Genomic DNA, 14,265 nt, shown 5'->3' with positions numbered 1-14,265 from the left:
CAACTGGACCAATGAGCAGCATCACAATAAATGGAGAGAAGATTGAGGTTGTCAAAGAATTCACGTTGCTTGGTTCTACAATCAATGCCAATGGAAGCAGCAGTCAGGATATTAGACGATGTGTAGCACTGGGCAGTTCGGCTGCGAAGGAGCTCTTTCAAATGCTGAGGAGCAAGGATGTCTCCTTGAGGACTAAAGTGCGCCTGTCACAGCCATGATATTTCCAGTCCCCTCGTATGCATGTGAGAGCTGGACAATGGATAAAGAAGACCAAAGAAGAGTTGATGCTCTTGAGTTGTGGTGCTGGCAAAGAATGCTGAAAGTACCATGGACTGCTAAAAGAACTAACAGATCTGTCCTGGAGGAAGTGCAGCTGAGATGATCCTTGGAAGCGAGAATAGCCAGACTTTGTCTCATCTACTTTGGTCATGTTGTCAGAGGGGACCATTCCCTGGAGAAGGATGCCATGCTTGGTAAGGTGGAGAGTCGATGAAAGAGGGGAAGGCCTTCAAAGAGATGGATTGATCCAGTGGCTGTGACAATGGGCTCAAATATAGCAAGGATCATGGAGCTGGTGCAGGATCGGGCAGTGTTTTGTTCTGCTGTGCATGGGTTCTCTGTGAGTCGGAAACAACCCTACGGCACCTAACAACAACAACTGATTGCTTCAGCATCTACTAGACAAATCTGCTGTGGTTTCAGCTTCTGCTGTGTGACTCCAATCCCTGGACTGTGGTAATTCACATATCACTGTTCTTCTGATCTGGCGGTGGTAGCAATTTTCTGCAGCTGTGAATGAGAGCTTCATCGCTGTTTTTTTTTTTTTTAAATTTTTTTCTTACTTAGCTCTGCTCTTCTGTTGTTTAAGAAAATCTTTATGCTGAAATCTGTCTTAAAATCTCAAGTGCTTTCTGTTTTCAGGTAACCTAATGTTAGTTTGCTGTCTACCAAATTACTCAAATTTAGCAACATAAAAGAATATCCATTTTTATTTCACAGTTTGCAGGTCAGAAGTTTGGGTAGGCTTGACTAAGTTCTCTGCTTAGGGTCCTATTAGGCCAAACCCAAGGTTTGGCTCAGTTGCATTCCTTACTGGAGGCTCTGGTGAATAATTTGATTCCAAGTTTATTAAGATTGATGCCATAATTCAGTTACTTGCGGTTAGTTATAGGAATGAAGTCTGTTTCCTTGCTAGCTGTCAGGCAGTGGGTGATCTCAGCTTATAGAGGCCACCAGTATTCCTCACCACATGGTCCTCTTCATATGAACAATGGAGAATCATCCTCAAAAATCTTCTCACACTTTGAATCTCTCTGGCTTCCTCTTTTGCTGTAGCTGGAGAAAATGATCCCCTTTAAAGCACTCTTGTGATCAGGTTAAATATACCTCGATAATCTCTATATTAAGGAGCTCTGGTAGCATAGTGCCTAAGACCCTTGACTGCTAACCAGAAGGCTGGTGGTTCAAACCCACCAGCCACTCCTCAGAAGGAAGGTTGGGCAATCTACTTCCCAGTGATACTGCCTCAGAAACCCAAGGAGGGGTCGCTGTAAGTCGGGTCCAACTCAATGGCACATAACAACAACAGCAATAATCTATATATTAAGGTCAACTGATTGGTAATCTTAATTACATATGCAAAATCCCTTCTATTGTGTAATGAAATATAATCATGACTGTTACACCAGAGGGCAAAGGTCATCTTAGAATTCTGCTACCACAGATCACAAGTGACCCATTACTTCTGACATTGCCATGTTTGTCTCCTTGAGCTAATAATTTAAATTCCAACAGTTTTAGATCCTTCATTTGTAAAATATGTATAAATAAGAGGATTAGGAATCCTGCTTGCCAATGTTCTAGTTCTGTAACTCTCTCATATGATGACCTGAATCAAGAAAACAGTTGCCTTTGAGTTAATTCTGATTCATGGTGACCTCATGTGTGTCATAGTAGAACTGTACTTCAAATGGTTTTCCATGGCTAGTATTTTGGGAGCAGATCACTAGGTCTTTCCCACGAGGCACCTCTGGGTGGACTTGAACACCCAGACTTCATGGTTAGCAGCGGGACGCATTGACTGTACTACCCAAAGACTCTTTTATGACTTGAGACTGATATTATTTGGGCTAACAGGAAGAATTATGCAGAGATTTGTTATTCTTCTTTGGTGCATTCTCTCATTCACTGGGGAGTATTTGAATTTCCTTTGGAAAAGGAAGGAATTGTGTTTTACTGGAGGCATTTCTTAAGTAAAGACACAGTGAAAATGTCCATATTTCATTTGCATTCATTTTTTAAAAATTATTTTTATTTGTATTTTATTTTATTTTTATATTTTGCAACTCCGTATGACAGAGAAGAACTTCCAAATAGGGTTTTCCAGGTTGGACTCTTTTTTTTTTCCTCTACTTTCACTCAAGTTAATATGTATCTACTCTCTAGTTAGTAGTTCTTTCCTTTTCCCACCCACCCCTGGCAACCATCAAGGAGTATTTCTTTTTTTGTGAAACCCTTTTTTTTGACTTTTTGCTGTAGTAGTCTCACATGGTATTTGTCCTTTTATGATTGACTAACTTCACTCAGCATTAAGGTCTCAAAGTTCATCCATGTTATGTTTTCCAGATTCATCATTGTTCTTTAATGTGGCATAGAATTCCATTGCGTGTGCATACTACACTTTGTTGAGCCATTCCTTCATTGATGGACATTCAGGTTGTTTCTAGGTTATTGTTATTGTGAATAGTGCTGTGATGAAGGTGGGTCCACATATATCTGTTCGTATCATGGCTCTTATCTCTCTAGGGTATATATTTAGTAGTGAGATAGTTGCATTCATTTTGATATTTAGGAGTAAACTCTATTTCTTGTAGTGCTGCCAGTGCTGCCCAGAGTTTAGATATAAGTCAGTACAATTCATGTGCTGGTGTTCAGGGTAATGTTCCAATGTGACAGTAAGCTGGAAAGAAGTACCAGGCTCAAAGGGAGAACTCAGTAGGAGTATCGGCCCTTGATGTGTTTACTTTTTGCTTTTTTTTTTTTTTGCAAAATTTTGGTTCTAATATGTTTCACTGTAATCTACTTGAGATGTTGTTGTTATTGTTAGGTACCATTGAGTTGGGTTTGACTCATAGTAACCCTATGAATGAAACACTGCCCCCAAACAGAATGAAACACTGCCCAGTCCTGAGTTATCCTCACAATCCTTGCTATCCTTGAGCCCAGCATGCATGAGATATTATATATGGATTAATTAACCAGCTTACTAGATCTTCATTAACCATTGAATTTTAAAAATTTGACAGCTAATTTCTAAAAGAACATATTATTTCTATAATTAATTTTTTCAATATATTTGACTTTCTGCCTCCACACGTCTGATAGCTACCTGATTGTGCCTATCTCTGGGACAAACTACACAGTGATATTTTAACATTAATTTTCTTACACTTTTTGCCCTAATTGTTTCTATTCTTTATTGTATGCTTTATCATAGAAAGAACCTTAAAGGAATTACTAGAATATAAAGCCAAGAATACTCATCAGCCTATTCCTAAAACCAAGTAACTATGATTTTAGGAAGTAGTTTAACACTACTGCTTAATATCATCTACAATGATAATTATCAAAACTTAGGAAACATCAGAATCACTTGGAGATATGGTGGAAAGAGTACATTTTCTCCAATAATGCAATGCGTGATATTCCTATTGGACCCTTTGATAGTCTTATATTTAGGGTTGCCACATAATTTATCATTCACATTTAGGCATTCCTATGAGTGAAAGAATCATTATTAACAATGATATCAATAAATCAATCTAAACTGGGGCTACTGTAGGCAAAGCAAGAGTTGGGTCCCCATGTTTATTTCACAAAATGTATCAGCTAGAGTATTGAGAAAATGGAAATCATTGCTAAAATTGTTTTTACTTTTAATTTCAATGTATTCCCCACCTCTATTTTGTTATTTATGTTAATGTCAAACAGAGATTCTATTAAACCTTATATACTCTTTGGAGGCAGATAGAACAATTTCAAATCCTGGAAAATTACTTAACTTTTCTGTGCTTCAGTGTCCTAATTTGTAAGGTGGGGATAATAATAGTATCTACCTTATAGGGGTGTTACACTAATTGTTGTCTTTTGGGCTTTCAAGCTTGTGTCAACTCATAGTTACCCTATGTACAACAGAACAAAACACTGCATGGTCCTGCATCATCCTCACAATCATTGCTGGGTTTCACCCCATTGTTGCAGCCACTGTGCCAATCTATCTTATTGAGAGTCTTCCTCTTTCTCACCAATCCTTTATTTTACCAAGCATGATGTCCCTCCTCAGGGTCTGGTCTCTCCTGATAACATATATAAAATATGTGAGACATAGCATGGCCATATTCCCTCATAAGGAGCATTCCGGCTGTACATCATCCAAGTTGGATTTGTGTATTCTTCTGGCAGTCCATGATATATTCAAGATTCTTCATCAACACCGTAATTCAAAGGCATCAGTTCTTCTTCAGTCTTCCTTATTATTTGCTCAGCTTTTGCATGCATGCAAGGTGATTGGATAAAATGCACCTACTCCTCAAAGTGACATCTTTGCTTTTTAACACTTTAAGGAAGTCTTTTGCAGAAGTTTTGGTTAATGTAATACATACATTCTTTGATTACTACTGTTATTATTGGTATTGATTGTGGATGCAAGTAAAATGAAATCCTTGACAACTTCAATCTTTTCTGTTTATCATGATGTGGTTTATTGGTCCAGGTGTGAGGATTTTTGTTTTCTTTATGCTGACATGTAATCTATACCAAGGCTATAGTCTTTTATCTTCAACTATAAATGCTTCAAGTCCTCTTCACTAACAGCAAGCAAATTGTGTCATCTGCATGCTTCCATTTGTTAATGAGTCAGCTTCTAATACTGATATATGTATAACTTTAACAAATAGGGATTTATTTTTACAGTTTAGGAGGCCAGAAGTCTGAGTTCAAAGTCCTAACTCTAGGGCCTGGGTGAAGGCCCCTTGACCTTGGCTTCAGCTCGGCCTCTTGCTCCTGGCCCACTGGAGCTGGAGGCATCTCTTAACTCAGGCATTTTCTGGCTGCTGAGGCTGACAAACCCAAGGTCAACAAGTGAAATGGTACTGTCCCAAGATTAGCAAACAATCTGGCAGGTCACTAATTCAAGTCCAGAAACAGTCCCAAGATCAGGCAAAATGACAGTCCACTGAGATGGAGACTCAGCCAAATGCAGGAACCCAATGTGCCCTAAAGCTCAAGACCTTTCTCAAAGTGTTTTCTTACATATCAAACCAGGCCACATCCCTAAGGAATCTGCTCACAGCAGATTCCTCCATGGAGTTGATTACCAGTCTCATCCTGAGGAATAACTACACCCAGCTACCCAGCCCCTAGAAACCAGGACCAGCCAAGTTGACATATAACCTTACCTACCATAACCACCAGAGCTCCTTAATGCACTGGCTAGAAAATTAACAACTATAATGAAAACTGTGAGATCCAAAACTCAACTGGACCACCTTGTTTTTCCAGGTCACTCCAGTTTTCCACCTTTGACAGGGTGCATTCTTACCATTTTTTCTATTACTCTCCACTAGTGGAAAGTATTTGAGTTTTCCTTCTCTGACAGTTTTCTGTCTTTACAGGTTCCAACTTTTGCAGGTTTTACTATAATAAGAAAATATGTGATTAGCCTTTAGAATTAGTACTGAGATGTAGTACACTCTATTGTTAATAATAAAATTATTACCTACAGTCTGTGAATGCTAATGTACACCCACTCATCGTTATTGTTAGGTTCTAAAGACCAAGTCATTATGTGAAAATAAGTTTTATGTGAAACTTCAGTGGCCAAATGCTCTTTAGGTACCAGTCGTCATTTTGGAGCTGGCTTCATGTGGCTACTCCCTCCCTTGCAGCCGCTGTCCACAGCTTGTTTGTCTCTACACTGTGACTTACAAACATTAGGCAGGTCGGTCAGTTTGTACCATTTCAAACCACAGGTAGAGCTGACTGAGTCATGATTTGCAGAAGGGACCCTCCCTACCCAGACCATGGGTTTTTGCTCTCTATGGAAACACACACTTACCCAGGACCACTGCCCACTGACCCCAGCATCTATAAGCATGCAAATGGCAGATCTTAGAATTGGCAGCAAAGTGACTCCCACACTTCCTGTCTCTCTGTGCCCCCCACCACCCGCGCTGCCTTGTGACAAACTAATGGCCTAATATTGCAGCTCTGCTCAGACAGTGGGACAGCCACCACCCAGCTAGAATTTGGGATTAGGCAATACCACAGAACACAGGCCTGAGGGCAGGGTGTCCAGTGACCTCCCTCCTTTTTTTTCCTTCTTCTTTTAACTTTATTCACATCCATGGCTGGGAAAGAGGTGGGATGGTCATGGGACTCAGAAGGGAGCACCATCTCACTCAACATAAATTGATCTTTACCTGGCTTTAAAGTGATTGAACTAGATTTTTTATTATTGTTGTAAATGCAAAATGTCAGATAATGAGATAGTTGGTAAGTGAGTAATAGGTATATTTGAATATTTATAAACATAAAAATTTCAGAGGCTGTATTTTTATTTTAGAGTCCATTTGTGGCATAAAAGGAGCTCTGGTGGTATAGTGGTTAAAGCATTTGGCTGCCAACCAGAAGGTTGTTGGTTTGAACCCACCAGCTGCTCAGATCGAGAAAGATGAGGCAGTCTGCTCCTGTAAAGATTTACAGGCTTGGAAAACCTATGAGACAACTCTACTCTGTCTTATAGGGTCAGTATGAGCCAAAGTTGACGTATGTTTTCTATGCAGCAGAAGAGCCCTGGTGATGCAGTGGTTAAGTGTTCAGCTGCTAAGCAAAATATTTGCTGTTTGAACACACAAGTCACTCTGTCAGAGAAAGATTTGACAGTCTGCTTTCGTAAAAATTTACAGCATTGGAAACCCTGTGGGGGCAGTTGTACTCTGTTTAACTGTGTCATAGTGTCATTATAAGTTAGATTAAACCTGACAGCAATGGGTATGTGATGCAAAGTGTTAAGGCTTTTGCCTGGTTATGAAATGTTGGTGGTTTGAATCTACTCAGAGGTGCCCCCAAAGAAAGATTTGGTGATCTGATTTTGAAAGATCACAGCCTTGAAAACCCTATGGAGAACAATTCTACTCAGCACACATGGGATTGCCACGAGTCTGAAATGGCCAGTTTTTTTTTTTTTTTTTTTGTATCTTTATTTCAGGAAAATATCCCTAGATATTCCAGTTTGCACTCCACTGCTAACTTAAGTATTAGCAGTTCCAACCCACCCAGCAGTGCTGTGGAAGATAGGCCCGGTATTCTGCTTCCATTAAGATGATAGCCATGTGTGGTAGTTAAGTTTGTGTGTCAACTTGGCTGGGCCTGGTTGAATGGTTGGGCAGCTGGATGTAGTATTCCCCATGATGAGATTGGTAATCAGCTCCATGGTGGAATCTACTGTGAGCAGCTGAGTAGCTACCTTAGGGATGTGGTCTGCTTCCTGTATATAAGGAGAAGCTTGGGGAACTAGCTTATGTACACTTGAAACCTGCAGTAGCCAAGTCGCTGTTTAGCAGCCTGTCATGTTGCTCTGCTGATCTTGGGACTTTAAATGGACTTGAATTAATGGCTTCCCATGTGGTTTGGTAATATCAGGACTGTGCCTTGTTACTTGTCGACCTTGAGCTTGTCAGCCTCAGCATCCAGCAGCTGAGTGAGGAAAAGCCTCCAGCTTCAGTGGGCTAGGAGCAGGAGGCAAAGCTGAAGCCCAAAGTTGAAGACAAACCCCTACAGCCTGGCACTTTGAATTCAGACTGAAAGCCTCCAAATTGTAAGAATAAACTCCTGTTTGTTCAAGCCATCCCATTTGTGGTATATTCCTGTCAGAGCAGTGCTGGGTAACCAAAACAGCATGAAAATCATATAGAGCAGTTCTACTTTGTAACACACTTAGTTGTCATATATTGGAATCTACTCAACAGCAACTACCAATTACAAGAATTCAGTAAACAGCTTTGGTAGGTAGCCTCTAAGATGGCCCCCAATGATTCCTGTTTTCTGTTATTTAAGTTCTTGTGTAATTCACTCCCCTAGAGAATAGGTTGAACCTAGTGACTCATTTACAGTAAAGAGAAAAGTATTGGAATGTCACTTTGAGATTAGGTAATAAAAAAAGACTGTGAACACCAGCTTTCTTATCCTCTTTTTCTCTCTCAGATACATTGCTCTTAGAGAAACCAAAACTAAACCACACTCACTGCTTTTGTGCTGGTTCCGACTCATAGCAACTCCTCCTTGGGTTTCCGAGGCAGTATCACTATGGAAGTAGATCGTCCAATTTTCCTTCTGAGGAGTGGCTGGTGGGTTTGAACTACCAGCCATCTGGTTAGCAGTCAAATGCCTTAGACACTACACCACCAGAGCTCCTTGCTCTTAGAGAAGCAGGCTGTTAAGTTTTGAGCAGCCATACAGAGTAGTTCATGTAGGAAGGAACTGATGCCTCTAGCCAAAAGTCAGTGAAGACCTGAGACCTCACAATAGTCATTCCCATTGGCAAATGAAATTTAAAGATATTTTAAAAATCAAAATGTAAATTACAGGGAAATTTGATGTCTTCAGTTTCTGTACCAGTCCATACCAAAAGCAAAACAAAAAACAATGTCTTTCTCTGTCCATAAACAAAACAAGTAGAATTTTCAAAATGAAAATAGCTCAGCTTGTGCCGTAAAACAGCAGAAAAATTTGATTATAAATCTAGCCTTGATGAACAATTCAGTATGGAAATTAAACTGAATAAATTGAAACTAACAATATGATTTTAAGGCTTCATGCCAATTTTACCACTAGATGGAGCTATAAGGCCAGGTAACATAAAAAACAAACAAACTTGTAATAGGAACGAATCTTTTAGATCAATAGAGATAAAAATGTAAAGTCTTACTCCTATTTGTAAATTCCTATTTGAAAGAATTCTGTGGTTATGCTCTACCCTCACTAAGGAGTTTCTGTAATGTGTCAAATAGAAAATTGTATGTAATTTTGGCTATTGTTGTTGTTGTTATTTGCCATCGAGTCGGCCCGACTCCTAGCGACCCCTCCTTGGGTTTCCAAGGCAGTTATCACTACGGAAGTAGGATTGCCCAACCTTCCTTCCGAGGAGTGGCTGGTGGGTTTGAACCGCCAGCCTCCTGGTTAGCAGTCAAGTGCCTTAGGCACTATGCTACCAGAGCTCCTAATTTTGGCTATTAGTGGAAAAGAATGTGTTTATTTTTATATATAGCAGTTTTGAGGCTATCCCTTGGGAAAGATACAATCTAATAAATATTTTAGGATAGGTAGTAGGTCTTTTTGATATCATGAGAAGGAAAATGTATACCTTTTTTTAGAGGAATCAGAAGACCTATGAAGATTTGTAAGTTACGTGGTAGTTGCTGTCCTTAGGTGCCCGTGGAGTCATCTCCCACGCATAGCGACACTAACTATGTACAGCAGAATGAAACACTGCCTGGTCCTGTGCCAGCCCCACAATCCTTGCTATACCTGAGTGCATGATTGTAGCCACTGAGGTAGTACACTGTATTAGAACACTGATTTTTACATGGAAGAAAGAACACATAAAAAGTGAATATGAAAGAGTCAAATTCTAATTCTTATATGCTGTATTCCATAATAGAATTACTATGTTTGACAAATACAGATCTATAATCCCTTATCTGAAAACTTTAGGGCCAATTGTGCCTCAGAATTCAAAATTCTTCAGATTTTTTAAAAGAGGAATATACATGCGATTTATGTTATATGGTACATAACATTCCCAGCAGGTTCTGAAGTAGCACCCCTTATTTAAACACATTGTTACAGGGTGAATTCCACAAGAAGTAGATCCTTATACTCTCCCTGGAGCCAGATTAGGGGCAGGATGTTTGTTAGGACTCACTCTTCTGACCTGGAGAAGAGGTCTGAGCAGAGGGAAATGTTGACCTGTGAGGCAGTTACAACAAAGGCTTCAGCCAACACCACAAGAAATTCTAGATTTGATATGTGTGTAACACTGGGTTCTCTAGAGAAACAAAACCAGTAAAGCTTATATATATAGAGAAAGAGAAATTTATCTTCGGAAAATGGCTCACATGCTTATAGAAGCTGGCAAGTCCCAAGTTCTTGTTTCAAACATCAAACTGGAGACTTTTCCCTACTCACACAGATGCAGGGGCTGAGACACTCAAGGTTGGCAGGCAGCATACTGGCTGTTGACTCCAACAAATGACGAATCCAAGATCTCCAGGCCAAATGATTGTTCGCTCATGGACAGTTGTAGGCAGCACAACAGAATCCTGATTCACAGAAGAGTGCCTCTTTTCCCAGGATGTCCATAAATATATTGGAAGCAGGCCATACCCCTAGGGAAACTCACTTTCAATGGATTAGCTGCTCAAAACATATACATCTGAACCCATCATGTGAACAACCTACACCACAATTGCTTATACCACACAGAATTGTGGTCCAGCCAAGTTGGTACACAGTTCCAACTATCACAATATGCTGCTTCAGAGTTATTTGCAAAAATTTGGGTAGAGTGGTCAAGGCTTTACACCCCTTTGTTGATCCGGTATTGTATACTGCTTGCTGTTTCAAGAATGATCTATCGTGTTGCAGTTTTCTTGAGCTGAAAGAGGATTGACAAGTGAAGGTGTCTACTAACTCTCCAAGAGCTGAGGGAATAAGTCCATTCTTGTGAGATGACCCAGAACACCTACCCTTCTGAGAGACAAGATCACCTAACCTTCAGGATACTGGTTCACTGATCATCAAAACTGGATAAGGAAGTACCAAATAAAAACCAAAATCAAACTCACTGCCATCAAGTCTATTTCAACTCATAGAGACCCCGTTTGGGTTTGCAAGGCGGTAAAGGAAGTGGATTGCCCAGTCTTCTCTCCACAGAGTGGTGGTTTGAACCACCAATCTTCCAGTTAGCAGTCAAATGTCTTAGGCACTGCAGCACCAGAGCTCCTTTACAAGGGTATCAACTATATTCTCCCTGGTCCCTTTATAGTATCTCCTCCTGGACAATTATTTCTACCAAGATGGTAACTATACTTTCTTTCTGTCCCTTTGCAAAAGGAAGTTGAAGTGTTCAGGTGAGAGCTATTAGCACTCGATAAGAATCAATAAGACTCGTGCTATGTCCCCTGGTAGAAATTGGAGCCAAAAGCTCTCAACCCAGAATCCAGAGTTTCAGGCGTGGGAAGCACAAATTCTCTAAGTAGATCACTGGTAATGATGATAAGTGAAGTTATTTATGCTTCTACACTTTGGTTCTTGGGTCTAAGTCTTCTAATTTTGGGGGGCATGGCATTTTATAATGATATTTTAATTACATTGGACAAAATACCTTAGAGAAATGCTATGGTTGTAAAGTGTCTGCTCTAAGCCATCCCTTCTACTATTATCTAGTGGCCGGTAGCAGATAGCATAGATATTGACAGGCTATTTTATTGTTCTGTATGGCCAGCTGCTTCTGAGTGGCACCCTATGTAATATGACTAGTGGATCATGTGGTCATGGATCAGGTGTATACCTCCTTTGCTGTAAAGTTGGTCTTTTCATTTGACAAAATGTTATATGGAATCCCTTAGTAGTGGATCACATGTTTTATAGGATCCGTAGACAAGGAACCCGTGCTGTTGAGTCCATGCATGATGGACTCATTCTCTACCACCATGGATACATCACTGTGTTTGCACTGAATGACTGATGACAGAGGCTGGCTCATGTCAACTGGCCAATTCAGATTTGTTTACCTGGGTTTTTCAGTGCCTCTCCTACAGTGGAAGATCTCTGGTGAACCTTGACGTGCAATATGAAAATCTCCAAAGCTTGAGACCACTCTCACATGTCCATGCACATGGCTCTACCACAGACCTCCTGATATTTCACTCTTTCTATTTCCAGGCCTCTGATCAGCCAAGCTATTTACCATTGACCCTAATTCCGTATATGTATTGAGCAGCTCAGGCCACTTTTCTGAGCACAGAAAGTGGACAACTATATTCATAATTGGTATGATTTCCCATCACCACTGTCTCATCCTGAGTGGATCTGTAGTCCAGTTGCTATTTATTTTTGTTTTACACCCACATACCCAGCTTACGCATTCATAGACCTAAACCATCTATCATGGGGTTTCCCTTGCAGTCATCCGTATGAGCTGAAGGAGACTTGCAGAACAGTTGTAGCTGGCATGGGGGTCATTATGAATAATTGTACTGACCTGGCTTCTGACAGCTAGGCAATGCCATTTGGCTCTATTTTTCTGGGATCGTATTCATTTCTATTGTTACTAGTGAGCCCAGTGCTGCAGCATCTTCAGTTTCTCCTGCCCTAAGTCCTGGTCTGCAGAAGAGAATTACTATCTAAATTCTTACTGACGTTAGTGCTCCTCTTACCAGAGTAATGCACAGTGCTTTGGTAAATTTGTCTCACCTAGGGCCTTTCAAGGAGCTCTGGTAACATAGTGCCTAAGGCACTTCACTCCTAACCAGAAGACCGTGGTTCAACCCACCAGCCATTCCTTGGAAGGAAGGTTGGACAATCTACTTCCATAGTGATACCACCTCGGAAACCCAAGGAGGAGTCACTATGAGAATAACAACAACAACAGGGCCTTTCAGGGGAGCTTTGGTGGCTTAGTGCCTACAGCATTTGACTGCCAAGCAGAAGGTTGGCAGTTCAAACACACCAGCCACTGCTTGGAAAGAAGACTGGACAATTTACTTCCATAGAGATACAGCCTTGGAAGCCCAAGGAGGGGTTGCTATGAGTCAGATTCGACTCAATGGCAGTACGTTTTTGTTTTTTTTTTTTCCTTCTTTTTTTTTGGTTTTAGGACCTGTCAAGGAACATAGTCATTTGATAGTTTTCTGGCCTTACTAAGTGGAATAATTAAAAACTATAAATAATTTCATGTCAGTTCAAACTTCTGTTGCCAAATAAGTTTTCAAAAAGAAAAGAAACTGTTTGATAGCACAGATCTTTGGATTCAGTTATAGCTAAGGTATTGTGGTATGGTCAGAGAAAGTACTACAGAATCCCCTCTACAGTAGGAATGTGATAACCCTTCATAAACAAGGTACCACCTTCCTATCCCTGGGAGCTCTGGTAGCATAGTGGCTAAGACACTTTCCTGCTAACCAGACGGCTGGTGGTTCAAACCCACCAGCCACTCCTTGGAAGGAAGGTTGGACAATCCTACTTCCATAGTGATACTGCCTCGGAAACCCAAGGAGGGGTCACTATGAGTTGGGGCCGACTCAACGGCACATAACATAAACCTTCCTTATCCCAATATTGGGCCACAGACAGAGACATACCAATGATGCTTTTTATTCCCCACAGGGGCTTGTAGGTATGGAATATAAAAGCGGGCAGTGAACCCAAAAGAAAGAAATGGGCAGAAACAGATTGGATACCAGGGTCACATTTTTAAACGGATGGCTACAACTGTTCACCAATGACTCTGGACCAACTCAAGACAAAAGGAGCAGCAAAACCTCAGTAAAGAGTTAGCGGTAAGATTGAGAAATGTTTCTTTACCTAGTGGCCTCTAGCAGAAAGCACAAATATTGTCTTAGTAATGAAATAGAAGAAACATGGGATTGATTATTTCAAAATGCTTATGAAAGTTGCCATAGAAAAGACATTTCTGAGAACTATTTTAGTGTTCAGATATGTACTTTTTTGTCACCCCAAGCTCAATTTACTTCAAATACAACTAAACACACTTCACCAAAAACTAATGTACAGTGTGCCAATGTTCATATTCCTGGTACTGGAACATTTTTCTTAGTCACAAACTTGGAATTATCTTGGACCCCTACACATCTTTAGCTCCTACCTTGAACAAATTCCTATCATTCCTTCCTCCTCCTCATTCCTCTCTCACATTTGTTCATTATGTTCTGTTTCCATCCCTGCTACTGATTGCAAATATTTATTTTTAAATTATTATAATAATGCTGGGAGCTCTGGTAGCATAGTGGCTAAGACACTTGCCTGCTAACCAGACGGCTGGCGGTTCAAACCCACCAGCCACTCCTCAGAAGGAAGGTTGGGCAATCCTACTTCCGTAGTGATACTGCCTCGGAAACCCAAGGAGGGGTCGCTATGAGTTGGGGCCGACTCGACGGCACATGACAACAACAACAACATAATAAT

This window comes from Orycteropus afer, unplaced genomic scaffold, assembly GCF_000298275.1.
Source record: "Orycteropus afer afer isolate SDZICR_OR568_19922 unplaced genomic scaffold, OryAfe1.0 scaffold00400, whole genome shotgun sequence".
NCBI classification, from domain to species: Eukaryota; Metazoa; Chordata; class Mammalia; order Tubulidentata; family Orycteropodidae; genus Orycteropus; species Orycteropus afer.
This window is presented reverse-complemented; position numbering follows the sequence as displayed.